At 40.1% G+C, this 15,051-nt stretch overlaps 1 long non-coding RNA gene across 1 annotated transcript; it reads left to right on the forward strand.

The window, feature by feature from the left end:
• Window positions 1-7,968: 7,968 nt before the first annotated feature.
• LOC118585188 lies at window positions 7,969-13,815 on the forward strand. Its single transcript, XR_004945160.1, has 3 exons — window positions 7,969-7,998; window positions 13,104-13,246; window positions 13,394-13,815. It is a non-coding gene; the product is annotated as an uncharacterized LOC118585188 (long non-coding RNA).
• Window positions 13,816-15,051: the final 1,236 nt, after the last annotated feature.

Here is a 15,051-nt window from a genome sequence, read left to right on the forward strand (position 1 = left end):
CTTTCCGCAGAGCTAGTATTGGCAGGGTTGGAGTCAGGCAGACTGTATTACTTACAGCACGTATAACCTCAGACAACCTGTTCAAGCACAGACAGCTGCAGTTATTAGTTGGAAGTATGCTCCCAGCCCAATGGACTTAGTTCACATCTCCGTTCTACCTCTTCTAATTGCTCAAGAATTATTTAATACTTTTTGCTAGGCTACAAGTTATTCAAATGATTAGTAATTTGTATTTGTGAATGTAAAACTATTTAACCTAGGTAAAGATCTGGAATGCGCCCACTTGAGATTTGAGCCCTGTCCTGCTTTGCTGTCAGTAGATGTGGTCTAGCTATGCATCTAAGCTTTCTGCAGCTTCTTTCATTATCTGTGACATCTATGAATTGGACTCAGTCAATCTTCTTGTGGGCCAGGGCATTGTATCTACTTCCTAAGTAGTCACTAGAGGTTCTCTAGGAGTGTGTTCTTCAGTAAGGTAGAGATGAGCTTTAGAGAGGGTAGGGTTGAAATTATTGGGAGGATAATGGGGAAGATTATGTTGGGAGCAGAATTCTGCTGTGTGAGGTAGTGACAGTTCAGAATGTATGGATAGCAGAGATGCATTTTAGGTTTTGCAGGGATAGGGCTAAAAGTGAATATATGACAACAGAGAGTATGACAGTGTAAAGACGTCATAGTTTGGCATTGTGGAGTGCATTTATGACAGTAAAGATGGCCAAAGATTATTTGACATTTCTTCAGTGAGAGGTTGGCATCTATGTCCTCGGAGTTTCTCTAGACCAACAGACTATGACATGACACAAGGCTGGTTCCTACTTGCTGTTGGCATCGCAGGCTGCTCTGTAAGACACATGGCCACTGAGCTAGAGAGCTCCTTACTTCCTGGAGAGAGTGGAAGCATGACTGGGTTCAGTATCTCAGCTGTGTTTGCTAAGGTTTCAGACACATGTGTGAATCCATCTTGAACCTTTCAGATCAGCCAGCAGTCAGGGGAATAACACAGAAGGGTTCCAATCCATATTATCTGAGGCAGAATTGCTCATCCAACATTTGTCTGACTATTTGGCCCATAAAATTTAGAGATAAACACGCATTTATTCACTAAGCTAGGTAAATACTAAAATAAAGCTATCCTTTGATATGAGACAGAATCAAATAGACTCAGTGGATTGCTAGCAATATAATCCCATTAATCTGTCCCAGATTATCTTTGAATAAATGATTTGTTTTTCCATTTCTTGGGGTTGTCAGCCCCTTAATGTTTTGCTACAGGAGCAAAAAGCTACCTTGAGCCACAGCTTGCCTTACTAGAATGGAGCATATCCAGTGCCTGCTCAGGAGGAGGGTGCAATGGTGGGGCTATCTAGACCTCCTGTGAGATAAGGACAATTGTTGCCTATGTGTGGTAGGTAATGAAAACAAGGACAGGAAGTTTGGGTGACATACTTAGGGTGTAATTGCTGGCGATGAGCAGAACCGAGATGGAAGTCCCTGGCCCTGAAGACAGGGTTCTTGATTATTTCACACTGCCCAGGCTTCTGTACTGGGTGTTGATTCCTAGCCCTCAAAAAGTACCTGGGGGGCTATGAGGAATGGGCACTTCTTTAGGCTGACCAACTGTAAAGAATACTGTTGTCTGACTGTGTCTGAACTGTTTTGCGTTCTGGTATTCTTTTGGGGCTCCTACTTTCAGGGGAGCAGTGATTCCAGGTCAAGAGCAGCCCTTGCAGCTGGGTAAGGTTCTCTAGACATTGTGCTGTTTGTTCAGGTAATGTGGGCTGTGAGCTTCCTGTGTGTGTACTATTGGTGGGCCAAACGTGTGGGTGCCTAACTTGGTGGGCAGAAACTATGAGCTGATATGACAATTATATGTAAATAGCATGAAGAAAAGGTACAACTATCTTACATTTTAGAACAGGGTTTCATAAAAGAACAGAAGCCACTTTCTAAACAAAGAAAATATTTCTAAGTAATTTTGTCAAGGACACCATTGTTTTCCTTCCATGCTTGATGCTCTCCATTGCTGGCAGACATTGAGGAGAGGCTGAAAGATCATGTATCAGAAGGTATTTTAGAGCAGACATCAGTTTAAAATGTGTTTCTGGTCCTGTGACTATTCTTATCGGGGATTTTTCCCTGTTTCAGATTTCCTGTTAAGGTCTTGCTATTTTTCTTTTTTTCTTTATAGGTGAGCTTCCACACACTTACTTTTCTAATTGATATTGTACAAATCCCCTCTTCTAAGTCATTGTCCAAAGAATAGGCTCTGACAGGATCTAGGCAGAATAGAACACCATAAGCCAGGAAGTCCCAAAAGTGCTTCTTGCTTGAGTGGGTCTCAAGCCTTCCCTCAAATTTTCAGGTCAGTGTCACCACTTGAAAACATCTTTGAACATCTGGGATTTGAACTCTGGTCAAGGTGAAGCAATAATTCCTGCCACAGAAAGAGCATGTGATGGAAAAGTGATCTGGATATGGAACAATCTCAGCCAGGCCACACGGTGTCGCTATCACTCAATACCAAAGACCTGGCATTTCCAAAGCTAATCTTAGAATTGTGCTGTGTTTGTCTTGATATCCTTTCTTTTTTGTATACCTAAGAACTCTAGTTGTCTAAAACCTCACTGTTGGGGCTGAAGAGACAGCTTAGTGGTTAACAGTGCTTACTCTCTTACTGGGTTCAGTTTCTAGCACCCACAATGAGCAATTCATAAATGCTGTAACTTCAGTATGAGGGAATCTGTTGCCCTATTCTGACCCATGTGGGCATCTGCAGGGCATGATACAATACACTCAAACAGGCACACATACACATTTTTTAAAGCTTAAAGCTCCCACCTATGTTTGTGACGGCATGCATAAGATCTCTGCAAATTCAAGCACAACTAAATTCCAGCATGGAGAGGAGAGGAAGGCACCAAGTCCCACCCCAAACCAAGGAGCTACTAGCAATTAGTTGATAGGAGAGAGAGAGAGAGAGAGAGAGAGAGAGAGAGAGAGAGAGAGAGAGAGAGAGAGAGAGAGAGAGAAGAGAGAGAGAGTCACTTTTCTCTAAGATAGTAGCTTCTAGCAGGCAGATCATGCTGCAGTGGAAGCCTACAACTAAGAAATGTATGGGTGACACAAATTGGACTTGATGGTTTTAAAACAAAAAGGGACACGAAGTTGGGTAGGTAAGGATTTCAGGTGAATCTGGGAGGAGTTAGGGCGAGAGAAGAGAATATGGTGAAAGACCATTGTACAAAATTCTCAAAGAACGAGCTAGTTTACTAGAAATAGTTAGAATGTGTGTGTGTGTGTGTGTGTGTGTGTGTGTGTGTGTGTGTGTTAGAAGGAGAGAGAGAGAGAGAGAGAGAGAGAGAGAGAGAGTTAGTTTTTGGGAGTCCATTCTTTCCTTCCACCACAGAGGTATCAGGGACAGAACTCAGGCTTAGGTCATCAGGTTTGGCAGCAAGTGCTTTTACCTCTGAACTATCTGTCCACCCTGGGGTGGCATTCTGACTTCAACCACCGGCCTTCTTCTGACTGGATGGGAACTAGCTTCAGAGCATAGAAAACTCCCCCTAGCTGGCAAAGACACCATGACCATTGTCTTTTCTTCAGCTTCCTGCTTCTGAGGATTAAAGTAAAACAAGGGCCTTAATCTTGTATCTTGATGATTCTAAGTGTAGTCAAAGCTGAGCTTGCCAAAAGCTTAGGGGGTTTCCTGTTTCGTGTTTCATGCTTTATTCTGGGTTCTGAAATGACTTGTTCAACCTTCCTTGTATGGAAATCCCCAGTGTGGCAGGTACTTCTAGACCAGTAAGGTTTCTGTTGTAGGAAGGTCAGCCTGGGAGTATTGGGGCACAGAGCCCTTTCCTTCCTCTGGGGTGGTCAGCCAAGTGTCATGATTATGCCAGAAGAGGCAGGGACATTGAATGGGAGAACAATGTGGGAAATGGTAAGTGGCAGACAGGTGGTAGGTGATTTACTTTCTAATCAGTAAAAGTAAAACCTTCGAGTCTGGACCAGATAGTGCCGTTCCACCGTAAGTGGACTTTGCAGACTCGGTGGATACAAACTGTCATTAGAGAAAGCTTAGTGAGACAGGCTGAGAAGTAGACCAGGATGTCTACATGACAGCTATGGCTCAGGCATGGCTTTATTAGTCAGAGATTCTTAATAGCAGATGGAAGGTAAAAATCAGGTTCTGTCTTATCTCACAGGGCAGTGGTTGTCTGTGGGTGACTTCATGTGTTGGTGAGTGGTTCTAAGGCTCCTGTAACCCAGAAATCCTCAACATTTACATGCAGTCTATCATTTATATGTTTATATAGCAGCTATTGACTTTTTTTCTTTTTTTTTCTTTTCTTTTCTTTTCTTTTTTTTTTTTTGCATTCTAGTTTTTGTGCATAGCCAGACACTTGGTATTTCAGGTGGTCGCAGGACTACCCAGACAAGGGTCAGGCAAGGATGCTGTTCACTTGCTAACGTTCTGGGAAACTCATTGCCTGTGGGAATTTGTGCAAAAATGCAGACAGGAGAGTTTCAACCCTTGAAGTACACTGGAAGTATGTGCACTGCTTTTTGTGAACTCTGAATTCACGCAGCTAATGCTACTAATTTAAGTCTAGTTTTAGAAATTTAAACTCTTTTTCTCCAAGGATCTGTGAAAGAATGATTGATGTCTCTGGCAACTCAGATTAATTAAATTCTGTTAACCAACTTAAACTGAAATTAAAAGTTGACACAGTTGTCAAGTACTTTGGCCCTCTGACTTACAAATACAATTTCAAACACAGTGACGTGCTGAAGAAAATCATACATCTTTTGATTGTCATGCTTCTAAAATACTTTAATATTGTTCAGAAATGAAACCAAACCCCTTTATAAATTGAAGCTTAAAATCAGATGTAGATAAGTTAGTTAGTTGTATGGTTTATTATAAACGCTAAGTCTATTTTCTTTGATGATCTCACATTCAGACTTCACATTTTAAATGGCTGATTCCTGGGTGCATATGCCATCATGCCATGTCATTGGGGACTGACACCTAAATGTGGTGCTCTCACAAGTTATGCCCTTCTGATTTAATTGCGTTGTTAACTAAGTACTGTCCATTATTAAAATCTGTACCATCCTTACTAGATCCCACCTAAGTCCACTCACTACTTGTTTATTTTCTTATTTGAATCTTTTAGTGTATTTCACCTTTTAAAAATAGCATCATTAATGTGCTTATATCATCCTTTCATTTTTTTGAACTTTAAATATTTTTAGATGAGACAATTAAAGTAAAATCATTTGTTACAGTACCTCACAAGAACAAATGAGGACTAACTGGGAACTATTAAGGTATTTCTAGTATAATAAAAGCCATGATAATGAAAGTCAGATTGTTATAAACACTAAAAATGCACAAACATAAGGGCAGTATTAGTGGGTATGTGAGAGAAATGAGTTTCCATGGCAATAAGGCTTCATTCATTGGCTTCCTCTATTATCTTTTCACTTATACTCTAAAAGCTGAGAAGGTTGGAGGAGAATGGGCAGAGACTGGATCTGGCAGGTCTAGGCAGAGGCCTGGCCAGGAAGCCTGGGCAATCAGAGGAATCGTTGCAGTTTGAACTGGAAAGACAGGTATAGAAGTCTTGAATGTTAGGTTAGGACTCGCAATTACAATTTAATTATTTATGTGAGGAGAGTTGCACCATGAATCATCTGGAAGGGTGGGAGAATGAACAGCAAAGAGGTGAGTGTATGAACCACTCACCATTTCACACAAAGTAGACGCAGAGACAGAATAGCAACAACTGAGATTCAGCATCTTGAAAAAGACTAAAACAAATATTCCAGCAAGAAGTGCAGAAATATGCTTGGTCTCTTGCCAGGAGAACTGACTCTCATTACGCTTTTCAAGGATGCTTTGTTTTCAGAGGGTCCAGGTGACTTTTATCTTGGATCAAGTAGGTTTATAGAAACAAAAGGGATTTCTCAAGAGTAATTTTTGCTTGTTTTTGAGGCATGATCTTATATAACCCAGATTGGGCTTGAGCTTGCTGTATAGCTGAAGATAAGCTTGAACTTCTGATCCCCCTGTTTGGGAGTATAGCCATGCATCACCATGCCCAGCTCAAAAGTAATTTAAATATAAAAAGACATGAGTTGCAAGAAAATTTCTTGGGGGAGGCGTGAGAAGTACGTGGGAGGATTCATTCTTAACCTGCCAAGTTCTTTCTGTAGACTGAAGGTGTTCCACAGGCTGGTTGTATGTCACTCAAACTCATCATTTTTGAAGAGTGGAGCCACTTTCCTTCTCTCTTCTCTTCTTTAGACCGCTTCTGTGTGCTTCTGTGCACTGGGAGTGTTAGGTTAGTGATGCTGGAAAAGCACCATCTCTTCAGGGATGTAGGAGGTGCTGTAAGTCCTCACTTTTGGTCTCCATCACACCTCTCCTCCTTCTCTGGTGCAGCAGTCCCTGGCTAGTCAACCCCTGAATTCTCCATGCATAAGAGCACTGAACTCTCCCTACTGTCTTTTGAGTTGTGAATAATTTTATGCATCAAGTTTTGTTTATCAAAGAGCGTATTTAATTATTTTAAAGTCATTTAAAAGGTTACTGTTAATTGGAAAACACAGGTGTTAGCTAAGATACTTCATAAGCTTGGAAAGTAAGATGAATTGAATAAGGAAGGATTGAACTATTACTATTAATGGTTGTCTCAGTCAGTCTTGTGTTATATAAAAGAATTCTTCAGAACTCATACTTTACAGACACGGAAGTCTGTTTAGCTTATGCTGCTGAAGACTGGGCAGATGGAGGAAGTGCATCTGGAAGGTAATTCTCGCTGTATCATGACATGGCAGAAAGCATCATATGGTGAATTGTGCTACTCTTTATTTAAGAACTCTAATTTTAAAACAACCAAACCAATTCCACTATGATGACGTTACTTCATTCACAAGGGCAAAGCCCTCATGACAGAATCACTGTTTAAATGTCCCACATGTCAGCTGTTGCCCTAGGGTTAAGTTTCTAATATGAACTTGGAATAAAACATTCAAGCCTTAGAAGATAGATTAGAAAATTTCCTTCCTAATAGCATCAATATTATCTGATTTCACTGGAAAATGGTATTGGTACTATTTGATGAAGGCTAATAAGCACAGGCATACTTCAGATGATGAGAAATTTTAGGCTTGAGAGACACAATAACTGGTCTTGACATGTTTTTGGTTTATAAAAGAGAACAATAGGTTTTGTTATGAACATAGTACATTAAGTTCCTATAATAATTGAGGTAGAGATGTTGAGTGGGTATTCAGAAATGTGACCCAAGACTTTAGCCCACAACAGGCTGACATACACACACAGTGAAGGGAGGATGCAGTAGAATGCTGAAGGAGAAAAGTCAAAGGACAAGGGGACTAGAACATTAAGTTCAGAAAATTTGAGGGTTGCATCTAAGGGTTCACAAAGATGATGAAACACCTCCCTCAATTCAAATTTTTTTCAGGAATTGGCATAAACTATGACATATCCAGAGTTTGAAGATGTCTTGTCTTCATCTCCTATTCTCCTGGTGATGATATTATGGAGAAGGACTTCATTTCCTTTATATCTCATATGCCCAAGTCCAATGACATGATCTAAAGAAATCCTGAAGTGTCAGTGCCTTCTAATGTTTTCTGAGCAATTACATTACTTGCATTTTGGGGAGATACATGGTGTTTATAAACTATTCAGCAATCACATATGCTAGAAAAATTATCATAGGGCATCCAAATAGATGGGCACCAAATAGCCAAGATGCTACTACCTGTAGTACAAATAGCTGTATAGGTAGATGTGGTTTTTTTTTTTTTTTTTTTTTTGGCAGGGGTAATATAGTAGAAACATTAGATATCTACAAAGACATGTGCTTTGGTCTTAGGTGATCTTCTTGTAATGCATAGCCAACCATTTTCCATTTTTTTTTTAGGAGCCAAGGACCGAATCCAGGGCTTTGCACTTGCTAGGTAAGTACTCTGCCACTGAGATAAATTCCCAACCCCCATTTTAAAATAAAAAAAAATACAATCTCACCAAGACAATAGTCTGATGATGCAATTTCTTCAATCTCACTTTTTCATGGGCTACAGCAGCTTCATGCATCACCCAAGATTAAATACTAAACTCATTTGTTATGATCTGAAAGCAAATCTTGTCTTTTGTACTAGCCAGCGATAACTCAAGATCAAGTTCATGAATTTTATTCATATTTTATCCTGAGAATTTTGTAGGGATTCTACTTTGTAGTGCTCTTATTGACTCAATGGGACATTAAAGCTCATTTGTTTCTATTTGCCACTGCTATCTATGTGGTCAGACCTTTTACAGTCATTTCAGATATTAGAAGATCAACATATATTTTGATATTAAATTATAATAGGCACTGAGGATCAAGAATGAATAAGATATAATCCCTATCCTAAATAGGTCATAGTATTTTGTAGAAAGCATGGTATACAGAGAAAATAAAAATATAATTGGAAAATTTAGATACACAGTTTGTGAATGAAGGCACTTAATACAACACAGATTGCATGTAAAAATAAATACAAGAAAAGGGATACTTCTGTGTATTTGAAGGCATGTAAAATTCATGAGTCTTCCAGCATTTATATTTGCTGACAATTGTTTCTTTAACCTATGACTTATTTAATCTTTAAATAGTACATAAGTTATTCACATTCCCTGCCCTTGATTTATCAGCCATAATTAATAATCCAAGCAGTACTTTGAGATCTATTAGTAATTTCAGAGGCAAGTCTAAAATTTTGTTGTGAAAACTCTTCTAAATTCCATGTTCACTGGATGTTCCTGGCAGAAGCATCAGTTTCAGGATTTCAACACACAGAAGAATATTATAAAGTGTCACACCCATTCCAAGAGCATCCTTGTTCCTTGTGGCATCCATGAGAGATAGTCTCAAACTACTAGATTGCTGAGTCTCATGGTGCTAGGGAAATACAACCAGGTCTGTGCTCTCACTATAAGTTCCTGGCAGTCAGTGTCAGGCTCAGCCCAAGGAAGTTCCTGATTCTTCAACTCCCAAGGTTAGGCCATGGGTTACATTTCTGTAGCACATGAGCCTGATTACAGACTCTGCACAGCATTCCTGAGTAAAGTGTTCAAGGCGGGATGTCTTTCTGTGCTGTCTCAGGAAAAAGATTCAGGCCCTGCAGGTTCTATCAGACTCATTCTTCTCACACAGAGGGTCCTCACTCAGGAGAAAGAAGACGACAGAGCAAGGACTTATTCTAAACAATGCCATTCTTCAGGGACTGTTCGGCATTTCTGAGATCATGGATTAGTTTTGATTAGATATTAGCTTTTTTTTTAGTTCATTTTTCTGGGAGATATACTGTGTGTTCTGTTATGTGTTTCTTTGATTTTTTTTTAGCAGAGTTTTGAGAGAGTAATAGTCTATGCTGTACAACAATGTGAACTCCCTTTAAAGGATTAGGAAGTATTTAAGTTACAGAGTAGGGGTGCTAGATGTCTGCATAGCTAAGGTGCTCGAATTTCCTCCAATTTGTAAGAATGATGCTAGGTAACTTCTTACTGCAGTTTAATAAGGCACACTAAGAAGTTATAACAGGTTCTGTGACAATCATGTTTGGTTTATTTATGTAAAATGCTTATCAATTAAATGTGAGAATTTCCTTATCGAGTTCCTTGATTAGGATGCATAAAATCATAATAAATGTCATTTCAAAAATGAAGACTGCTAAGAAGTAAATGTATGCAAGGGAAAGTTGCATATCATATTTAGGGTTCATGAGTAGGAATTCCAAAGTGATTGCATCCCAGACAGTGATCTATTTGTAAACAAAATGGTGAAGAAAAGTTTGTGTTTTCAGTAGACCATAAGTCTCTCATCACATCTAGGGCCCTGCTAACTAGTTCAGAACGTGGAACTTATGGACAGGGCAAAGGTGGAACTTATGGACAGGGCAAGAATGACTTGTTTTTTAAACCTAGGAAACCAAGGTGTAAGGTTTAAAGCCCATTATGGAATTTGTGTGAATGAGGCACTAAAAGCAAACAGGAGACTGAGGACTTGTGGCCTTGTTCAAGCTGATGAACTGCCTGTGACAAGGCCTGAAGTTCTCTGCCATTAGAGAGATCAAAGGCAAATATTGGGCATATGAAATTGAATGGGAAATAGTTTTACATACAGAATCCTTGAGAAGCCATGTACAGGGGAAGGAAAAACTATTTCTGAGTTGTGGTATTTTGGGTTAGAAAATAAACACATCATTGTTGTCCAGGGCTGTTCCTACTGACTGGGTCACCTGGGCCTTATGAGGGCTCTCTACCACCTTGACAACATCCTCTTACCACACTACTACAGATCTGTGTTGGAAACTATTCTGGGTACACATTGTAGAGCAGCCTTCCCAATGCTGTGACCCTTGAATACAGTTCCTCATGTTGTAGTGGCCCCAACCATAAAATTATTTGTGTTGCTACTTCATAACTGTAATTTTGCTACTGTTATGAATTGTAGTGTAGATATCTATTGTGCAGGGTAGCTGATATGCAACCCTGTGAAAGGGTCATTTGACTCCCCTCCCCCCAGAAGAATTTTGATGCTCAGGTTGAGAAACACTGCTGTACAGGCTTTTCTTGGGTAATGGTAGGCTTTGAGTTGGATGCAAAGATGGCTATTTAGCCTGTTAATGTTTGTGGGTAGAGAAAAGAAGATAATGAATTTTGCTGTTAAATTTTAGCTGCATGAGGGAAATAGTGTCAAAGATAGGATGCTAAAAGGAGGCAGCTTTGAAATCCTCACTCAGTGTGTACTCTCCCTAAAAGGGGGTTTGTGTTCTTACAGAGTATTTAAGGCCCTGACCCAGGACTGCTGCTGGCTCGGGCTGAGGACCACTGCTCCCTCAGTTTAGCTAGCTTTAAAGCCCTGACTCAGCATCATTGCCAGTTAAATGTAATGTGTGTTCAAGGCCCTAGCTCAGGACTACTCCTGGATCAGTGCAATGGACATCTAAGTCTGGGAACTTGTCTCAGAACTGGCTCAAGTTTTAGTATCTACATTTTTCCTCCTCATAGTATTTCTTAAAAAAAAAAAACAAAACCAAAACCAAAAACCAAACCAAAACAAAAAAACCAAACCTGCTGCTTCCCCATAGGCAATTTTGTTTACTGAAACTAGTAGAATGAGAGACAGAAGAACTGGGGGTAAACTATCTTAAGTAGAAGAATAATGAAGCTTTATAAAATTATACATGATTAAAACCCAAAGTATCTCCCAGATTAAAGGTTGATGCCCTAGCTAATAGCTCTACTAACAGGGCTGTCTCTTCTGAAACTTTTGCTGTTTATCCTTCAGATTCTGTGAGAACCAGGAGAAATGGCTTACCAAGAACAATAGCATAAGCAACATTGCCAGCCACCTCCTGTATTCAGAACTAAATGTTCAGAGTTCTGCCCTCCACTGAGGTGCCCTGACCCTTGTCCTCTACTCAAGTGCTCTGAATCATGGCTATATGCTACCTACCCTCCTGTGCGTGCCCTGCTCCACCATGGCAGTAGCAGTAGAATTCTCCAGAACTCTGAAACAACAGTGCCCACTGGCTCTTCTTACTCCTAAAAATTTCATCACCCTGCTACAGCCACGGGCAATAACTGAAATGTACAAAATATCAACAAAGAATTGATTCTGAGGGGGATACTCTGCAAATGAGAGTATCTTTAGGATACAGTAACAACTTCGATATATAAGTTTGATGGATATATGCTGATGCTAAGAGCACAAGATTCATATTTATGTAATTCTTGACTATCACATTTAATCTCTTCTGTGCAGTACTTAAAACTACATGTGGTCATTCAAAGATATTCGTAAAATGTGAAAGAACTGAGACGCAGGATGAAGGATACACACACACAGCCCTTACATGTTGGATTAGTTATTTTTTTTTTTTCATTGCTGTCACAAAATACTTCACAAAACCAACTGAAAAGAAGAAGTTTGAGGGCATGAGGTGTCGTGATGTGGCAGCAGGAGCGTGAGGCAGTTTGTCATCTCCTCTGGCGTCTGCTGCTCACTTGGCTTTTTCTTTCTTAGCCTGTGAGGACTCTGGCTCATGGAGTGCCTCCTACATTCAGGGTGGGCCTTCTCCCCTATATTAAAGCTCTGGAAATGTCCTCACAGATACCATCACAGGTTCCTAGGTGATTGTAAAATCCGGTCTGGTTTAAAATTAATATTAGTCACCATACTGCAGAAGATGAGGCACAGCCCCACAGCATGGTTTGTTCAGCAGCATGGCTGAGGGCAGAGGTAGAGGTGAAGGATGGAGAGCCCAGGTGAGCAGCTCTGGACTGCTTGAAGCGCATCATTTCATACACAGAATTTGGCACCTTGCAGAAGTGGAGTCTAAACAGGATTGGATCTGGGAGCTAAATAGCCAATTGATGTTGAAAAAATTCCCTGCACTTCTAAGTTGATGTTGGGGATACTATAGTGGGCACCACCTTCTCTGAGACAGCTGCTCTGGGAGTCAGAAGCCCCTACATCCCTGTTTTCAGGTGACTGTACCCAAATTACTACACTGTAACAAAATTCACTGAACTTTGGTGTCAGTTGGGCCCCAAAGGAAAGCCACTGAATCAGGCTGTTTAAACTGTGAAGTAGAAAGCCAGCCTCTGGTGCTAAGGGAATGACGTCACTTCTGCTTCAAGTCCAGGTGCCTGAGAAGCTGGCTATACGATTTCTGGGGAAGGAAACAGAGGGTAATACCAACAGGGAAGAAATGTGAGACCAAAAGGGACCTCTATGGAACCCTCAGGCAGTTAATGGTGTAGAGCCCACTGCCATTCTCTCCCACTTCAAGCGTGGAGGGTAGCTGCTCAAGAGATTCTCCAAAGGACAACACAAAGGACACTGGGATTGAACACAAATGCCGTGTGGACTCAGACACTGAAAATATCAATTTATAACACATCATAAATAAATTAACAAGAGCATAGAACGAGGAAAGAATATTGAAAATTGTAAGAAAATTACCAACACACTTATGAAGGCAAATCCATCAGCATAACATCCATGTCTCAGCAGAAATTCTACAGGCCGGAGAGCTTGGAAATCATGTGTTTGGAGCACTGAAAGGCTACAAATGGCAACAGTTGTAGATTGCTATGCCAACAGTGCTACCCCTCGAAATCAAACAAGAAGCAACGACCTTCCAAGAGAAGCAGAATGTAAGTATTCATCACTGCTGCTCCAGAATTACTATTTTTTTTTACTTAAAAACTAATAATATTGCTAATAACAATAATAATTTTATGTGTATTGGTGTCTTGTCTACATGTATGTCTGTACACTACATGTGTGTATGGTGCCTGAAGGAGGAGAAGAGGAAATTGGATACTGAGCTACCACGTGGATGTTGGGAATGAAACCCAGGTGCTCTGGAAGAGCAGCCAATGCTCTGAACCAGAAAATCATCTCTCCAGCTCCCAGAACACTCTTAACGCAATCCTGTACCCAGGAAAGGAGGGAAGCTGAACACAATGAAAAGAGCAGCAAAGAATAACTATCACTAAAAGGGCTTATAAACAAGTGAGAATTAGGAAAGAATCAATCACCATTTATTCTTAAGCCATCAAGCACCTAATGTGAATAAGGGAGAAAGGAACCGACTTAGGTTATTCAAAACAAGTGGAAGAGAGAAAACAAAGAAACAGACACTAGACTAGACTCTGAATATAAATGCTACTAATTTTCAAACTGAAAGATGTAGACTAGAGGCTGAGGAGATGGCTTAGTGGTTAGGGGCATTGGCTGCTCTTGCAGAGGATCTGGGTTTGGTACTCAGCATCAGGTGTTCACAGCTGTCTATAACTTTTGTTCCAAGGGATCCAATTGTCTCTTCTGGTTTCCACAGACAGGGCATGTACATGGGACACTTTACATACATGTCTGCAAATGCTCTTATACATAAAGTGAAAATACATTAAATCTTTTTAAAAATGATGTAGACTAGACACTTGGATTAAAAGCAAGACTTATTATTTTGCTATGTGGAAGAAACTCATGTCACTGGCAAAGACAGACTGAAAAGAAAGGATGTCATGGTATTCCACTTGAATGGAATCCAAAACTCAGCAGGAATAGCTATGGTCACATGCACACAGACTTCAAGCCAATACTCATTAGAAGAGACAGAGAAAATGACTATATTTTATATAAAGGGAATAATAACCAAAAGGATATGACATTTATGAATGCATATGAGCCTATTGGAGAAGTCAGTTTTATAAAATGAAGGCACTGCTCAATGTTATGGGGGAGGTAGGCTTCAGTACATCACAATGGGCTACCATAACACTCCCCTCTCAGCACTAGATGGACAGCCCAGATCAAAAATAAGGAACTAAGAAGCATCACTGTTAAATTGCGCATAGTTCAATGGATGTCACAGATACCTATGGAGAATTCCATGCAGCAATGGCAGAAAGCATTCTTTCTGTCCCCACGGGGAAGATGCTATTCTTCCTACAGTATGTGTAATAATAGGCAACAAAGAAGCTTAAAAAATAAACAGTGGTGGAAACAATTTGTGATTTGTGTCAGATCATAATGGATGAATCTAGAATTCAACAGGAAGAGAAATAATAGGAAATGTAGAAAGACATGGAAACTGAGACACCACTTTTTTAACTTTTGAGATTTAGATTTAATTCCATTTCTTCCTTTCCATTCCTCATATGCCCCTCCCCACTCCCTTTTAAATTCATGACCCCTTTTAAATGATGTAGGTGTAGGAAAGAACTTCCTGAATAGTGGCCTGCATCCATTGTTGAATGAGTAGACCACTGAAGAAGTCAGACAGGAATATTTTTTATTTAACATAATTTCTTTATTGAATCTTTTGGAATTTTACATCATGTACCCTAATTCTGTTCACTTCCCAGTTCCTCCATATCCTCCCTCACCCCTTCAGTGCCCCTTAAAAAGAAAACTAAAAACCAAACTAAACCAAACCAAAATAAGCAACTAAGCA

This window comes from Onychomys torridus, chromosome 6, assembly GCF_903995425.1.
Source record: "Onychomys torridus chromosome 6, mOncTor1.1, whole genome shotgun sequence".
Taxonomy (NCBI): domain Eukaryota; kingdom Metazoa; phylum Chordata; class Mammalia; order Rodentia; family Cricetidae; genus Onychomys; species Onychomys torridus.